Raw genomic sequence first — 15,717 nt, forward strand, 5'->3', positions numbered from 1 at the left:
CAACTAACAACTTGAAAAGACCCAAATGCCCCTCATCTTCAACTTTCATAAGTCTAACTATTTTCGGAACCACCTACTGTAAATTATCTATTTTTAGATAGTAAAATCAAACAATTATGCAAATCTAACGTTGTCAAACAATTAACAACCACAACCTTTTGTATATAAAGTCCTAGCGGGTGCTAATTAGCTACCACAGCATACGGCCACTAGCTTCCATATGAACCTAGTACTATATCTCTTGTAGTTGGAACTCGAGAATTGGCCCCCTTGAAATGTCTGTCTAAACTGCCAAATAGAAGGTGACACATTGTAGCTAGTGACAGTCCTACCATCGCTAGTGGTGACTTGGAAGGAGAGACTTTGCCCATTGAGGTATGAGTTACTCTGCCAATTTTGGCCCCAGTTCCTTGACATGGCTTGCCATCCTGTTTTAGATCCCTTGATTGATACTTTTACGACATCACCTGATTTCCAACATTGGTGATCAAGACCAAGTTGAAGTAAGAGTGGCCATTGATGGTGAACCTTATTCCTCCTTTTTTCACACAAGGGACCCTGCTAACACCAACAACAATTTTTATAAGTAACATAAACACATAAGTTTAACTAGTTGGAAAGAACTTGGTAACATTTTGTTGTTGTTGTTGTTGTTGTTGTTACCTTTTAAAGGACACTGGAACAATCCCGGCTCGGTATTGTGCGATTTGCAAAAAGGCGGTTTCTGCCAAATCGAAGTATTGAAGAGGAGGATTGCACCAGCCATCATTGTCATTAGCCAAAGCAAAATTAGGAGGACAAAAGTTTGTTTGCGGTACCAATGATTGTCCCACGGAGGCACCATCTGGGGTCATCGTTGCATCTCATTTCGTAACACGATCCACAACTCAATCCATCATTGAATAGGGCAGTGCTGAGTGCTGCAGTGTTAGTCCCATACCCCTGGCTATACTAGTTACCATACCCACATGCTTCTCCTACAAGATCAGTAGCTCATTAGAAAATTTGTTATTAAAGATTGAATTTTAACTAATCGATAAAGATGAAACTTACCCATGGTGCCAGAAGCATCACTACCACCAAAGAAGGTGGCGTGACCGCCTTGCCAACCCTCATAATCTCCGTAAGTGCCTTGAAAACATAGGTTGAAGAGAAAGAGGAGGAATAACAAATAACCCTTGAATGGCCATTTCAAGCTCAAGAGAGGGGCAACAAACAAGGGAATAATAAATCTGAAAGAGAGAGTTAGGGGTGGATGGGTTTTGGTTTCGTTGGTAAAAGGCAGGGGTGAGGGTTGTGCTTATATAGGCATATGTAAGCCAAGTTGGGTGAGGAATTGAGATGCCGCATTTTCTATGGAATTTGTATAAAGGAACTGAAGTTAGCGGTTCTCACGTATGAGGTGTTCAACGCCACAAAAAAAATGGAAGTAATTGCATGAGTCAAGTGCACATGCATATGTAGAAAATTGGATACCAACCGCTATGCATTGGGCCTACTCGCACATGCACGTCCCAATGGTATCGTATACATTTTTTACCATGCAGGCTTCCAACATCCTCTGCATGTGGCTCATCCCTTGTTAAGCCTGGCCATGTCTGCCCTCAAGTCATTGATGATCTCCCACTCCTGCTTCCAACATCCTTTGTTATACTTTATGCTTGGCCACATTACACCCTCATTATCCAGGTTCAGCCAATGCCTTGAAGATGGTTACACATTTGTGTGCCCTAGGCTATGCAGAACTGTCACTTGGTCATCGTGATCATTTCGTCGAGAAAAGAGGATGTGAGGAAATCGAATAGCAGAATTGCATTTATTTTCCTTCTCTACAAATATTTTTTCGGGTAAAATTAGCCGCATTCTTCTCTTATTTCATTTTAGTATGACCATCATTTTTTGTTTGTTTGGAGAATATAAGCATATTGTCACCCTTGTACTACTACTACTACCACCTCCACCTCCATGATTACTAATCACTATTGAGCGACATTTATTAATTAATATTTTTCATTCTTTCATCTATCATCCTGTTCATTTTATCTGTTCAAGGTATTTAGGTGAAGTTTTAAGGATGAATTCACATTAGTATTGGTTTTACCAATCCCATGGATTCTACTGATTTGTTCTTACATGGTTGTTTGTTGCTCCTCTCTGGATTTTTGTTTTTACTCACAAAACAACACAAAATTGTTGCTTGATAACTCGGTAACATCACTAAATTCTGAAAAAAAAAATAAAACAATTTGAAATAATCGACAACCGTTATTTAGCATTTTGGATATTTCGACTTTCGATGAGGTTTATTCAGTATCAAACAAAAAAGAAAAAGAGAAATAGAAAAATCTTGCGCATTTACAATGTTGAGTTCACCGCTTTTTACTATCCATTTTAACATTTTTACTGTCCAATTCACCAATTTTTATTGTTTAGTTCAATATTTAATTACTGTCGAGATCGATGTTTTTTTAAAGAAAATATTGTTGAGCTCGATAGTAATTAAATGTTGAACTAGACAATAAAAAGTGGTAGTAAACTTTTTTATAAGAGTGAATTTAAAAATGGGGAATAGATCTAAAAAGAGATGAGAGAAGTTAAAGGAAATTGTTTCATACCCTTTCTTATACTTAATTAGACAATATATAGTCTTACAGTGAAAAGAAAATGCTAACAGTAAAAGTGTAGCAACCACTACTACCACTAAGTAAGTCACTACTTACATGGGCAGCAACTACTACTACCACTAAGACCACATCTTCTACCCCCTTTACATCCTAAGTCGGCACTACTACCACTAAGTAAGTCACCACTTACATGGGCAGGAACCATTTACATTGGCCCTAAAAATATGGACACGTATCATTCCCCCCCACTCAAGGATCCTTGTCCTCAAGGATAAAATCAATATAAGACTTTGAAAAACGCCACTCATTTTCCTAGGTTGCATCTTCTGTTTGTGCCCCTTGCCACTTAACCAAGATTTCAGACTTCGGACGATACTTCTCCTTACGAATTATACGATGGTCTAGGATAGCTTCCGACCTTGGAAGGATGGCAGTAGTCTCTAAAATTGGTGAAAGGTGGGAAGAGACTGGGGTGATTGGTCCCAAATGCTTCCACAACAGATTGACATGGAACACATCATGGATTTGAGAACTTGCAGGTAAAGCAAGTCGATAGGCCACCGATCCTATTATTTCAACTATTTGATATGGACCAAAGTAACGCGGCGCGAGTTTCATTGAACGTCGAAAAACCACGGAAGTTCGTCGATAAGGCTGCAGTTTCAAATACAAAAATCTCCCACAAGAAATGAGACTTCACGTCGATGCTGATCCGCTAGACATTTCATCTGATCCCAAGCCAAGAGTAGATTTTGCCGTAGCTCACGAATGATGGCATCTCGATATCGTAAATACTCATCCACTGCTTGGACACGGGAAGTACCCGGTACATGAGCTACTAGACTTGGTGGTCTAATGCCATAAACGGCTTCAAAAGGTGACATTTTGGTAGAAGAGTGTGTGGATGTATTGTAGCCAAACTCGGCCCAAGGAATCCATTCGATCCACATCCGAGGTTGTTCACTAGCAAAACAATGTAAATACTACTCCAAAGTTCGATTCACCACTTCAGTTTGACCATCGAATTGTGGGTGATAACTTGAGCTCATACATAACTTGGTGCCCTGGAGCTGGAACAATGTTTGTCAAAAAGAACTAATAAACACCTTGTCTCAGTCACTTATAATCAATGTTGGAAGGCCGTGTAGGCGGATCATGTTGGAGACAAATGCCTTGGCAACAGTTAACGCGGTAAACGGGTGTTTTAAGGGAACAAAGTGTGTATATTTTGTCAAATGGTCGACTACCACCATAATGACTGTATATCCCTTTGAAGATGGTAAACCTTCGATAAAGTCCATTGAAACATCAGCCCATATTTTTGGAGGAATTGGTAGTGGCTGAAGCAATCCCGCTGGTCGCATGCAATCAGTTTTGAACCTCTAACAGACATCACAATGTTGCAAGAAGTCCTTCACCGTGTGGCGCATATTAAACCAAAAGAAGCTATGCTTGATACAGGATAGAGTTTTGTGAAATCCAAAGTAACCCCCGATTGGTGATGAGTAGCAATCAGCAAGTATCTTTGGAATCAAGGTTGAGGTTGGACTCAAATAGACTTTATCACGTGTGAACCATACGCCATCTCGTAGGAGCAATTTGTGGTGTGATTGGAAGGAACTTGTCTTGAGAAATTCCTCATAAAAGGAATCATGTTGGACTTCCTTTTGGAGCACTGGCCACTATTCTGCTTGTGGCATAGAAATAGATAAGAATTGGAACTCAACTACATGAGATAGAGAATCAGCACCTTGGTTTTTTGGCACTCGTTTGTATTCAATTTCATAGTCATAACCAAGAATCTTTGGCAGCCACCTCGTTTGCACTAGTGTTGAAATCCATTGCTCTAGTAAGTATTTGAGGCTTTTTTGGTCGGTGCAGACCGTGAAAGGTTTGCCAAGCAGATATGGATGCCATTTCTTAATTGCTTTGACGATAGCCAACATCTCCTTTTCATAGGTGGAGAGTGCCAAGGCCGATCCTTTTAAGGCTTCGCTGAAATACGCCACTGGTCGATTGTGCTGAGTAAGGATTGCACCAAGTCCAAGACCACTAGCGTCACATTCGATCACGAACCGTTGAGAAAAATCAGGAAGGCATTAGATTGGAAGTGAAGTTAATGCCTCCTTAAATTGTTTGAAGGCCATCTCAACTTCTATGTTCCACTGAAAACCCGCTTTGGTCAGGAGTCGAGTCAAGGGAGCTACTATACCTCCAAAATGACGGATGAACTTTCAGTAATAGCCTGCCAACCCAAGAAATCCATGGACTCCCGTTGATGTTGTCGGTGTAGGCCACTCAACGACGGCTTGTATTTTGGCTGGATCAACTGCTACACCTTGCTTTGAAATTATGTGACCCAAGTATTCAACCTATAAAGCTCCAAAATGACACTTCGATTCTTTTGCAAATAATTTGTTAGCTGATAGGATTTGCAAGATAATTTGTAGATGGTTGAGATGGTCTTCCCATGATTTCGAATATACCAAAATGTCATCAAAGAAAACCAAGATGAACTTACAGAGGTAAGGGCGAAGAAGGTCATTCATGAGGCTCTGGAAGGTTGCTGGTGCATTGGTGAGGCCAAATGGCATCACTATGAACTCGTAATGTCCATCGTGTGTCTGAAAGGCTATTTTTGAAATGTCATCCTCGTGCACTCGAATTTAGTGATAACTAGATCGCAAATCCAATTTAGAAAAAAACTTGGCACCATGGAACTCATCCAAAAGTTCATCGATCATGGGAATAGGATATTTGTCCTTGATTGTGATGTCGTTCAAGGCCCGATAATCCACACAAAATTGCTAATCGCCATCTGCTTTTTTCACTAATAGAACCGGTGATGAGAATGGGCTATTACTAGGCCTAATTAGCCCAGATTGCAGAAGCTCCTAAACCATCTTTTCTATCTATGTTTTCTGGTAGTAAGGATAATGATAAGGTCTTACGCTCACGGGTTTTGTATTGGATTACAATAGAATTTGATGATCATGTGATCGTTTGGGAGGCAAGCTAGTGGGGGTTTCAAACACATGGGAGAATTTAGAGAGGAGGTAGCTCATATCGGGGGCATAGGATTGTAATTAGCTATTGGTAATAGAAGGAATTATTTGGAAGAAAAGTTCAGTACCTTGTAAACTGTTGAATTCCTTGTCTGTTAGAGCTCCGATGGAAAAACGTCCAAGTCCTTGGAAGGTGTGGGAAACTCCTCCAACCTTGAAGGACATGGTAAGCTTCTTATAGTCCGTTTCAGTTGGTCCAAGAGTTTCAAGCCACTGTACACCCAAAACCAATTGACATGCCATGACAGGAAGAACATAGTAATCCGCTATAATGGTGTGGCCTTAAACGGTGAGAGTAAGTGATTGACATTGTCCAACGCATTCTATCCGCTCCCTGTTGGCCACCATGACCTGGAATTTCTTGTCTTGCACCACTGGTAGTCCCAACTTAAAAGACTATAGCCTGATCGATGAAGTTGTGAGTGCTGCCTCCATCTATGAGCACAGTTACGTTTTTGTTTCTAAGCTTTCCCAGAACGCGTATGGTTTGTGGGTGATCTGCACCTGTAATTGCATGGAAAGAAATGTTAGGTATTTTTTCTTGAATTTTGGCTTCTTGTGAAGCGTTGTTGGCATCATCGAGGCTTGGATGGGGTGAATCTTCAATCATAAATAATTGCTGCCGTTCGCAACGATGTCCCGGAGCGAATTTCTCATCACAATAATAGCACAATCCCTTTTCTCGACGTTCTCGCACCTCTTGGTTAGTTATCTTGCGGAGATTTGTTGTTGGAGTGTTGACATTGGAATTCATCTGTTGGATTGGTGGAGGGCCTAGTACACCCGATGTTGGTTAGTTGTCGTCTTTGACGGCGCTGAATTTGGTTGGGAACGAAATGGTGGAGTTGGTTTCTTTTGTAATTGGTTTCGTTCCTCTATTAGTCGAGCGATTCCTATTGCATCTGCTAAGGTGCTGGGTTGTTTAATCTTCACTCTAAGCGAATGTCATCGCGAAGTCCTACAATAAAATAACCAATTAGGAAACTTTCGGGCAAACCGACAACTCTGTGGGATAGTTTCTCAAAGGTTTCTTTATAAGATGTTATGGTAGTGGTTTGCCTAAGGCGAGTCAGGGCTTCGGACGGATCTTCATAATCAGTTGGGCCAAATCGGAGAAGTACAGCCCTGGTGAATTCATTCCATGTAAGAGGGCCATGGAATTTTTTCAACCACCTGTGCCATTATAAGGCAATTCCCTCTAGATGGAAGGATGCTAGCTGAACTTGTTGACCAGGTGCAATATTTTGAATTCAAAATGTTGCTCTGCTTTGTACATCCACCTGGTTGGGTCCTCACCATAAATATTGGGAAAGACAATTTGAGGTAATGATGAGGTTGGTCATTGTGTGAACGATTAGCATTCTGGGAATGCGAGGATTCTGCATAGGCAAATGGGTTGAATTCGAGGTGGCTAGTATGTGGAATCTTGGAAGTTCGTAGAGCTTGAAGTTTTGTTAACACTATTTGGATGGCAGCATGAACCTGATCAAAACTTGACTCATGTCGAGTTAAGATTTCATTCACCTTATTGCGGTATTCTTCATTTGTTTTGCCGCGAGTGTCCATGATCTGGACATTGCTCTGATACCACTAATAAGAGTGAATTTAAAAATGGGGAAGAGATCTAAAAAGAGATGAGAGAAGTTAAAGGCAATTGTTTCATACCCTTTCTTAAACTTAATTAGACTATATATAGTTTTACAGCAGAAAGAAAATGCTAATAGTAAAAGTGCATCAACCACTACTACCACTAAGTAAGTCACTACTTACATGGGCAGCAACCACTTACATGGGCAACAACTACTACTATCACTAAGACCACGTCTTCTACCCTCTCTACATTCTAAGTCAGCACTACTACCACTAAGTAAGTCACCACTTACATGGGCAGCAACCATTTACATGGGCCCTAAAAATATGGACACGTATCACTTTTTCTTTTTTAAATGTTCAAATCATTGTGATTAACGTGTATGTCAATCATCAAGATCACCTTGTACAATCATCGAAATAAAAAATTATAAATTGTCGATCTCAATATTTAAACATAAATTATCAAGATCAACATTCAAATTGTTAAGATTGAACTAGTTACATTCTGCGATCTCAACATTCCAACGATTATCATTGTGATCAACAATTCAAATTATAGACAACAAAATCAAAATAACAAAATCAAATCCCAATTTGGATGCCTTATTTTCTGACGATCCAAGAATGCCACATACCCAATGATCAGATACATCTAAGAGTTCCCATTAAATCAAAATCTCCCTTCTGGCACTATCCACTCGATGTGAGGGTTGGTCATGGTCATGGTTTTTGTTGCTTCTGTAGAAACAGAACAAATAAATAAATCACATTGAGAAAGGGGAGAAAAAACATGAGCAAAGAAAAAAATATGGAGTTCAAGTACTTTTAGTAGAATAATAAGAACTCCTATTGCCCATTTGACACTCTTCTGTTCGGAAGACCATTCTAGTTTTCCCACATAGTTTTCCCAGAATCACAATAATCATAATTTATTATAAGTATTATTTTAAAAAAAATTGAGGTTGGGGGATTTGGACAATAATAAGATACCTTGGATGGTTAGCAATTAGCATCACCTAGTTAATATAATTTTTTATGTAGGAAATCTGTGAATGGGACCATTGAAGGGTTGTACCCAACACCACACACGTACCACATGGACATCATAGCTAGGTCGGTGTGTCAGATAGGTAGGATGTGTGCCTTAGGCATTCATCTTAGGTCATTACTCAAACAAAAAAGGTCCCCTAGCCTTTTACCTAGGGGTGCAACTTGGTTCGGTTGGGTCCAGTTTGGGGTCAAATCGGAGCTGAACCGACATAGGTTAGTTCGACTAAATAAGAATTAGAATCGAACCAAATTGCCCTTAGAACCGAACCAAACTGAACTTAGGTCGATTTGATTCTATGGGTTGCCAATATCCTATAAGCTTGCTTGGAAGCAACATATTTTAATGAACAAAGAAGATAAATGATAAAAATGAAATTACATATAATAGGTCACTAATCTACCCATAAAAAATGTTATTAATCTATGTCCTAAATCCTAAAATAATTCTTAATAAATTAAAATATAGTTATTTATAATATAAGAGTTCAGTTCTATACAAGCCTTGAACCGAGAACCAAACTGAATTTGATCAGTTCTCATTTTCTTAACCCAGAACCGAACCGTAACTTGTTCCAAACCGAACCAAACCAGCCCAAAGCTATCGGTTCAATTCTATTCTTGGATTGAACCAGACCAAGTTGCGCCCCTACTTTTACCCACCCACATGAACATGTATATGGACCTAAATGGAAGATTTCTGGTTAAACAAACATGTATAGCGATGTCGATACATCAAAAGATACCAACCCATCTGGCTTTAAGTATTGAATAGGTGAGTGTAAACTTGCTGGCTGCAAATGAGAGTGGATTTATCAGTACCTGATTGCAAATAACACAAACCCTTCAAAAATTGTAGCTAATAGTCTCTGTCACCAAGTACCAACAAAACTTTGGTGTTTGTAGTAAGCATGAAACATTTGAGCTGAATGTGTCCCATCCATGCACATAAACAAAATCATATTTTTGAAAATCAAATAGGTCAAAAAATCACCAACAACAAAAGCCTTAACCCCACTTCTAGGGATGGCTAAAAAATCAGCATCAAAGCCTCATCCCAATTATTTGGTGTTGGCAGGAAATAAAGAAAATAAACACGAAAATAATAAAATTCCAGGCAAATGTTCACCCGGTTCATTTTTGGAGACGGTGCACTGGCCGGTCCATTTTAGTTTCCAAAACATTACTCCAGACCATTCAATAATTGTGATACCATTGCATGGGTCATGTGCCAAAAATAATACTACTGTGGTAATATTAACATCAAACCATTTGATCATGGGCTAATACTTGGATAACAAGACGATTGGTTGTAACTAATAACATCTCTATATATTTTGTTGTAACTCTTATCACTTTGTGTGTTGCAATACAGTCCTTTTATGGTATCAGAGCCATAAACATTTGATACGTTTTTTATTTATTTATCCATCTTCATTAACAGAACTCTGCACATGGATGCCTCTTCTTCCATCACTACATCTCCTCCCACCAAGAATCATTCATCTCTTCCCAAATGCCGAACATCTCTCATCTTATTAATATAAAACTTGATCAGAACAATTATCTTTTATGGAAATCACAATTTTTGTCAATTTTGAAGAGCAATGATCTTGTTGGTTTTATTAATGGCACAACATTGTGTCCTCCTAAGTTTACCTCGACAACTGTAGATAGCGGATTGCAACCTCATCAAGTCAATGATGCTTATCTTGCTTGGCAAAAATAAGATCAATTTCTTCTAAGCTAGATCAATGCCACGTTGACAGAAGGTATTCTAGCCCAAGTTGTCGAGCTATGTGACTCACGACTGTGTGGATCGCTCTTGAGACGATGTTCTTATCTCAATCGCAAGCACAAGTGATGCAATTTCGCTGACAATTGCAGACTTTAAAAAAAGGTAATACGTCTGCAGTGGATTACCTACACAAGTGCAAGATTACTGCTGATAAACTAGCTGCTGTAGGCAAACCAGTTGATGAATTTGATCTTGTCACATATGTTTTGGAAGGACTTGGACCTGAATATGGTCCATTTGTCACCTCTGTTTCTCATAAAAAACCACCCATTACTATGAGAGAACTCTATGGTTCCTTGATTAGTGAAGAAATTCGTATCACAAGCTCTTTTTCAACGAATGCAAATGAAGCTACTGCCTTTGTGACTAACCGTTCTCTCTTACATTCCCAACGTGGAAACCACTATGGTCGAGGGGCCTCTCACTCATTTAGTAGAGGTCGTGGTCATGGAAAAGGTCGCAATGCTAATGGCGGTCAACATGTTGGACAACCACATACCAATCAGACTTCTACTCGTCTTATTTGCCATATTTGTAACAAAGTTGGGCACTCTGCCCTTAACTGTTACCATCGCCTTGATCACTCATATCAAGGACGTAGAATTCCAAATCAACTTAGCGCACTTCATGCAGCTTTCTACTCACCACTTGATAATACTTGGTACCTAGATACTGGAGCTAATCAACATATTACAAATGATCTATCTAATCTGTCTCTCCAATCTGATTACATTGGACTTGACCGTGTGTCTGTAGGTAATGGTGCTGCTCTTCCCATTTCTCATCTTGGTTCTTCTACCATTTCCACTTCGAATTCTACTTATGAGTTACAGTTAAGTCTTGCATGTTTCTCAAATTACAAAAAATCTCTTATCAGTTCAACAGTTTACTACCGACAATGATTGTTACTTTGAATTTTATAATGACAATAGGATTTCTATTTTACTCCTGGTGCTACGTTTTAATAAAATACAAAATGGTTGTATATGTAACTTGGATTATGATGCATCAAGTAGCTTCTAAACCAAAAATATTGTAATATAAAACTGATACATCAAGGATACACAAATTGTTCCAAATAAAACAATCAATGTTTGTAAGCTTCTTTTAAGAATGTAGGATGAAATTCAGGTTTCGACCTCTTTGGCCTATCTAAGAAGTCAACTGGATTTGGAACATTATGCATAAATCAAGCAGACCTGGACATACATTTCAACTGTAACAACTAAGAACAAATGCATACAAGTGACAGATGAATGCTAACCAGGTCAAAATAGGGATTTGGCATTATGTACCTTTATCGGCCCTGTCTTCTTGTCAAGCTCATATTTGAACTTACTTCCTCTCGTTATCTCAACAACCTATTCCAGATGAATAAAAGGATTATGAAGCAGTTAACCAATCTCATAAAGGGTAGAACTTAAGTAGAAAAATTATTGTGTACTGAAATTATTTCATATACTTCTTTAGACAGGAAAAATGGCTATCAAGAAATTTAAACCTGTTTGGGCAGCTTGAGAAAGTCCATTGTCCTTGGTTACAGGTGTTGTAGGGTAAAATTAAAATGCTCTTTTCTCATTCCAAAGAGAAAAAATGTGGTAGTTTGTATTATGCTTTATGTAAGAAAATTAATTAGTTGAAACCCATGGTCTCACTTTATGGTTTCTCACTTAGATCCTTATAGTACATTACTACACTTAAAAAAAAACTTATGCACTTGATAAAGATCACTGAGCAGACACATACACAGCTAACAACAGAAGGGGCTCCAGGGCCTGGACATGAAATTTGAAAAGATAATCAGTATTGATATATTGTTTAAATTCAGATCTCAATCTATGAATCATGAAGACAATCAATATCTAGGTACCAATCTCAAGATCATGCCAAGGATGCGCAACTATAGATCTCCTTGACAAGGATGAAAGGATCCTAGCATTCAGCTGTGCAACTGGACGTTTCTTAGGAGCTTCATTTCCATTTGCCTCGTTACTCATTTTCTGTCCAGATTAAAAAAAAAAAAAAATCAATATGAAGTGTTAAAGTGAAAGGGCCAGTACTCAAGGTTTTCTTTTAATTATGAATAGTGTGATGCAATTCAATATAAATGAACATGATAGGTTTCTCAACCCAAATCTTTCCAAAATAAGTTATAATTTCCAGTTGCTGTTAATGTCAGATATCAATAAAGAAAACTCATAATGAGATACCAACTTGAACAAAAATAACAACAAAGCCTTATTGAAAAATCCAGTTAGACACTAATAAAAAAATCCAAAAGAACAATGAGCATAAAATATGTGTGGCTAAGAATATAACGGAAATAGTGCTAATAATCTATTAATCAGGTTGTTCTTTTATAGTGCTAAAATGTGAAGAACAGGACATAAGATATGTAAATATATTACCCAAACTAAATGAAATGGAAGTTGATGTCCATCTCCAATTGATGACAATGATTAGGACTCATTTTGCAAAATACATCATAGCTGAAGGTTTGTTCTACTTATTATCAAGTTCACAAAGTTAATTGATCAATTAGAAGCGATTATCTTCACATGCTGAAACTGGAAAATAATAAATGACATACTCATAACTCTTACACCAAAGCCATTTTGGGAAGACTTTGCATCATGTAAAGCTTCAACGAAAAAGAATTATGGACTGCATGCCAAATAAAATGAAAGACTTTACCTTAAGGTCGAAGATAAGGGTAATTTGGTTATTTTAATAGCACTTTAAGTGCAAGTTTTTCTTTTCATGGACATGGACCTTGAATACATATCCACCATCTGGAAAATGTTTCATTATATATGTTTATAGGTAGATGAAGTCAGAAACTGGAAAAGCTTTTAAAGGTCGTCGAGGTGTCCAATTTGCTTAAAAAGGAACAAAGAATCAATAACCTATTTATTCTTGCCATTATCCTTTGCTAACGAAATCCGGATTTTTTTTCTCCAATATTTTTGTTTTTTGTTTAGGAGTTAAATCTGTGGACATAAACAGGAAACAACAGAAGGTGATAGTAGTTGGGTATGTTGAGGCAAACAAGGTCTTGAAAAAGGTTCAATCAACAGGAAAAAAGCTTCAGATTAAGATTTCTTCTCAAAACTAAATTAGATGACGATTTTATAATTATATCAATTAAAGGATTAACATCCGAGAATATATAGTATTTTGAAACCCAAAATTAATTAAGGAAAATCAAAGATTCAATAAAAAACTTTAACATACCTCAAGATTCGATCACAAATCAAGCAAAGGGAGGGAGATCGAACAAAGCCGTAAAACTTTCGATCAAACGCCGATCGATTCTGCCCTAAAACTTGCAAATCGAAATCTGATTGCGTCTTCAAAATCACAGATTCTATGAGTGAGAGATCGAGCGAAGATCTTTCAATCAAACGCTGATCGATTTCTTTCCAAAAAAAAAATTTCGATCGAAACTTAGAGATTTGATCTTCTTCTTAAAATCGAGACAGAGTCGAGTTAGAGAAAGATAGATGAGAGAGAGAGAGAGAGAGAGAGAGAGAGAATCGATCCGATTCAAGAGAGAGCGATCATGGATTTTGAATTTTAGAGAAAGCGAGAAGACAAACAATCGAGCGAGAAATGAGAAGAAATCCCACCGATCATAAAGGAGAGAGAGAGAATCGATAGCCATCGAGCGAGAGAGAGAGAGGCTGAGGAGAGATAGAGTCGAGTGAGAGAATAGAAGAAGTTCGAGCTTCTGTATACAAAGGTCTGAAAGTAATTTTCTTTTAGAGTGGATATTGGCACCCCAACTTTTACTTATTATTGTCAAACGACGTTTTAACGATAGCTAAAATCTGTTGCAATGAACGACAACCTTTAGCAGTCATTTTTAGCGCAATTGTAGCGTCGTCAATACCGTAATATGACGTAGGGTCTTTTTTATTGGTACAACTGCATGTGTGATAAAACATACAATTTCATTATTAGATTGTATATTCTTATAAAGGTGTGTGATATCCAAGTTATTGTGCTCAATAAGATAAATGAGTGATACCTGACTTCATTGCAGTATGCGTTCCTTTTATTTTCAGCACATTCAAAAAATCAGCTGAGCATCCAATAATTTCTTCTCCCGGAAACACTGAATGTGGAATAGACTGAAATTTAACTAGCATCATATTCGTACTTGCATAACATGAAAACTATATATGAAGAAGATGATAAGAACATGGATCAAGAGGGGTAATGAGGACACGCTTCATCCATCATGTGCCATCTACATGGCTGCATAGGACAAAGACCAACATAGTTGGTGAACCTATGCACACAATCTATTGACCGTGTTATTGATCGTTGCTATCTTACATTTACAATCGACTGAATTGCATCAAATCAGATGGTTAGGATCACATAATAGAAATGACTATCTTTTAGATGGGCGAAGCCACATGGGGACCAGTGGGGGCTATAGCCCCCACTCAACTTCTTGAAATTAATAATAACTAGTGATTAAAAGGCAAGTTAAGTAAGAGGGAGAGAAAGAGTTGCATGGCCACTGACTATTCTCTTTTTTTATTCTCATTTCATATTTTACACAATTTATCAATCTCAAAGTATATGTTAAAGAAGCACTAGATGACCACCAAAAAATGAAAAATCTGATAAAAGATCACTAAAAAATACTTTTTACTCCTAGTCATTAGTTCATATGTTTGTCTATAATAACATATATACATGCAGGCAAAAACTCAGACCAAAATTGATAACATCTCATCTAAATTATACTCCCAAACTTAATAAGAGGTCAGTTGTTTTATCTTGCTAGTCGAGCCTATCAGTTTGAAATATTGTCATAAAAGAAAATTACTTTACCTAAAGGATATGGATCATTCTGTCGAGTGGTCACAAATTCACCATGTCATAGGACTAAGATGTATCTGGGGTAAGATTATACTCTATCCCTAGGTACCACATTTTTTATATACCCCTATATAACCTTATATCCAAGAGCCTAGTCTCCTAAATTTTGAGGTGATAGGTGTCCCATTATTGTTAGATGGATATTTTTAACAATACAGCATTAAATTATTAGGTGAATGAAGAAAAAAAATTGTTGACTTTGATCAAAAGGATTTCCGATACTTAAACTGGCTCATATATTAAGCTACCAACTAGTCAAACATATTATTATCTTTTGCGTACTATTCATCCGTCAATCTTAACTACTAGTTCTTCTCTAAATGTGTTCTAACCTATGTTACTTAGTTCGTTGGTTCAAATTTGGATTCGGGTTCTCTATTTGTCACTCTAGAACGAACCTGGTTGGTAGGGGTAGGCAGAGATTTTTATTGTTAATTTTGGTTAAAAGTGAAATATAGTGACTCACATTTTAGCTTTACTTGAAATGATCTAAAGTTCAAATGTGCAACATGTCATATTTAGAAGTTACAATAAATAACCTAATTTATTGTATGAATTGGGCATACTAAAGATATAACTAAATTGTAAGATCAAGAAATTTGGGGATACCAAATTAACTCAGGTTCATCAATATCCAAACTTAGCCAGAATATAATATCAATGATTTCACTAGGGTAAATAGTTAACAGAATTC

The 15,717-nt window shown here is 37.6% G+C and overlaps 1 long non-coding RNA gene and 1 pseudogene across 3 annotated transcripts; both read right to left on the reverse strand.

Moving 5' to 3' along the window:
* Positions 1-5: 5 nt before the first annotated feature.
* LOC147388072 (expansin-A8 pseudogene) lies at positions 6-3,508 on the reverse strand (annotated as a pseudogene). The gene is made up of 3 exons (XR_015171155.1): positions 3,381-3,508; positions 1,054-1,232; positions 6-977 (listed from the first exon to the last, which is right to left on the reverse strand). The product of XR_015171155.1 is annotated as an expansin-A8 pseudogene (transcript).
* Positions 3,509-11,174: 7,666 nt separating this feature from the next.
* LOC147388073 (uncharacterized) lies at positions 11,175-13,714 on the reverse strand. 2 transcript variants are annotated; one of them, XR_015171588.1, is made up of 3 exons: positions 13,362-13,714; positions 11,998-12,127; positions 11,175-11,488 (listed from the first exon to the last, which is right to left on the reverse strand). It is a non-coding gene; the product is annotated as an uncharacterized LOC147388073 (long non-coding RNA). The 2 variants fall into 2 exon arrangements; XR_015171587.1 differs by having other exon boundaries at positions 11,175-11,902.
* Positions 13,715-15,717: the final 2,003 nt, after the last annotated feature.

This window comes from Akebia trifoliata, chromosome 13 (assembly GCF_017979445.1).
Source record: "Akebia trifoliata isolate Shusen 1 chromosome 13, ASM1797944v1, whole genome shotgun sequence".
Lineage (NCBI taxonomy): Eukaryota > Viridiplantae > Streptophyta > Magnoliopsida > Ranunculales > Lardizabalaceae > Akebia > Akebia trifoliata.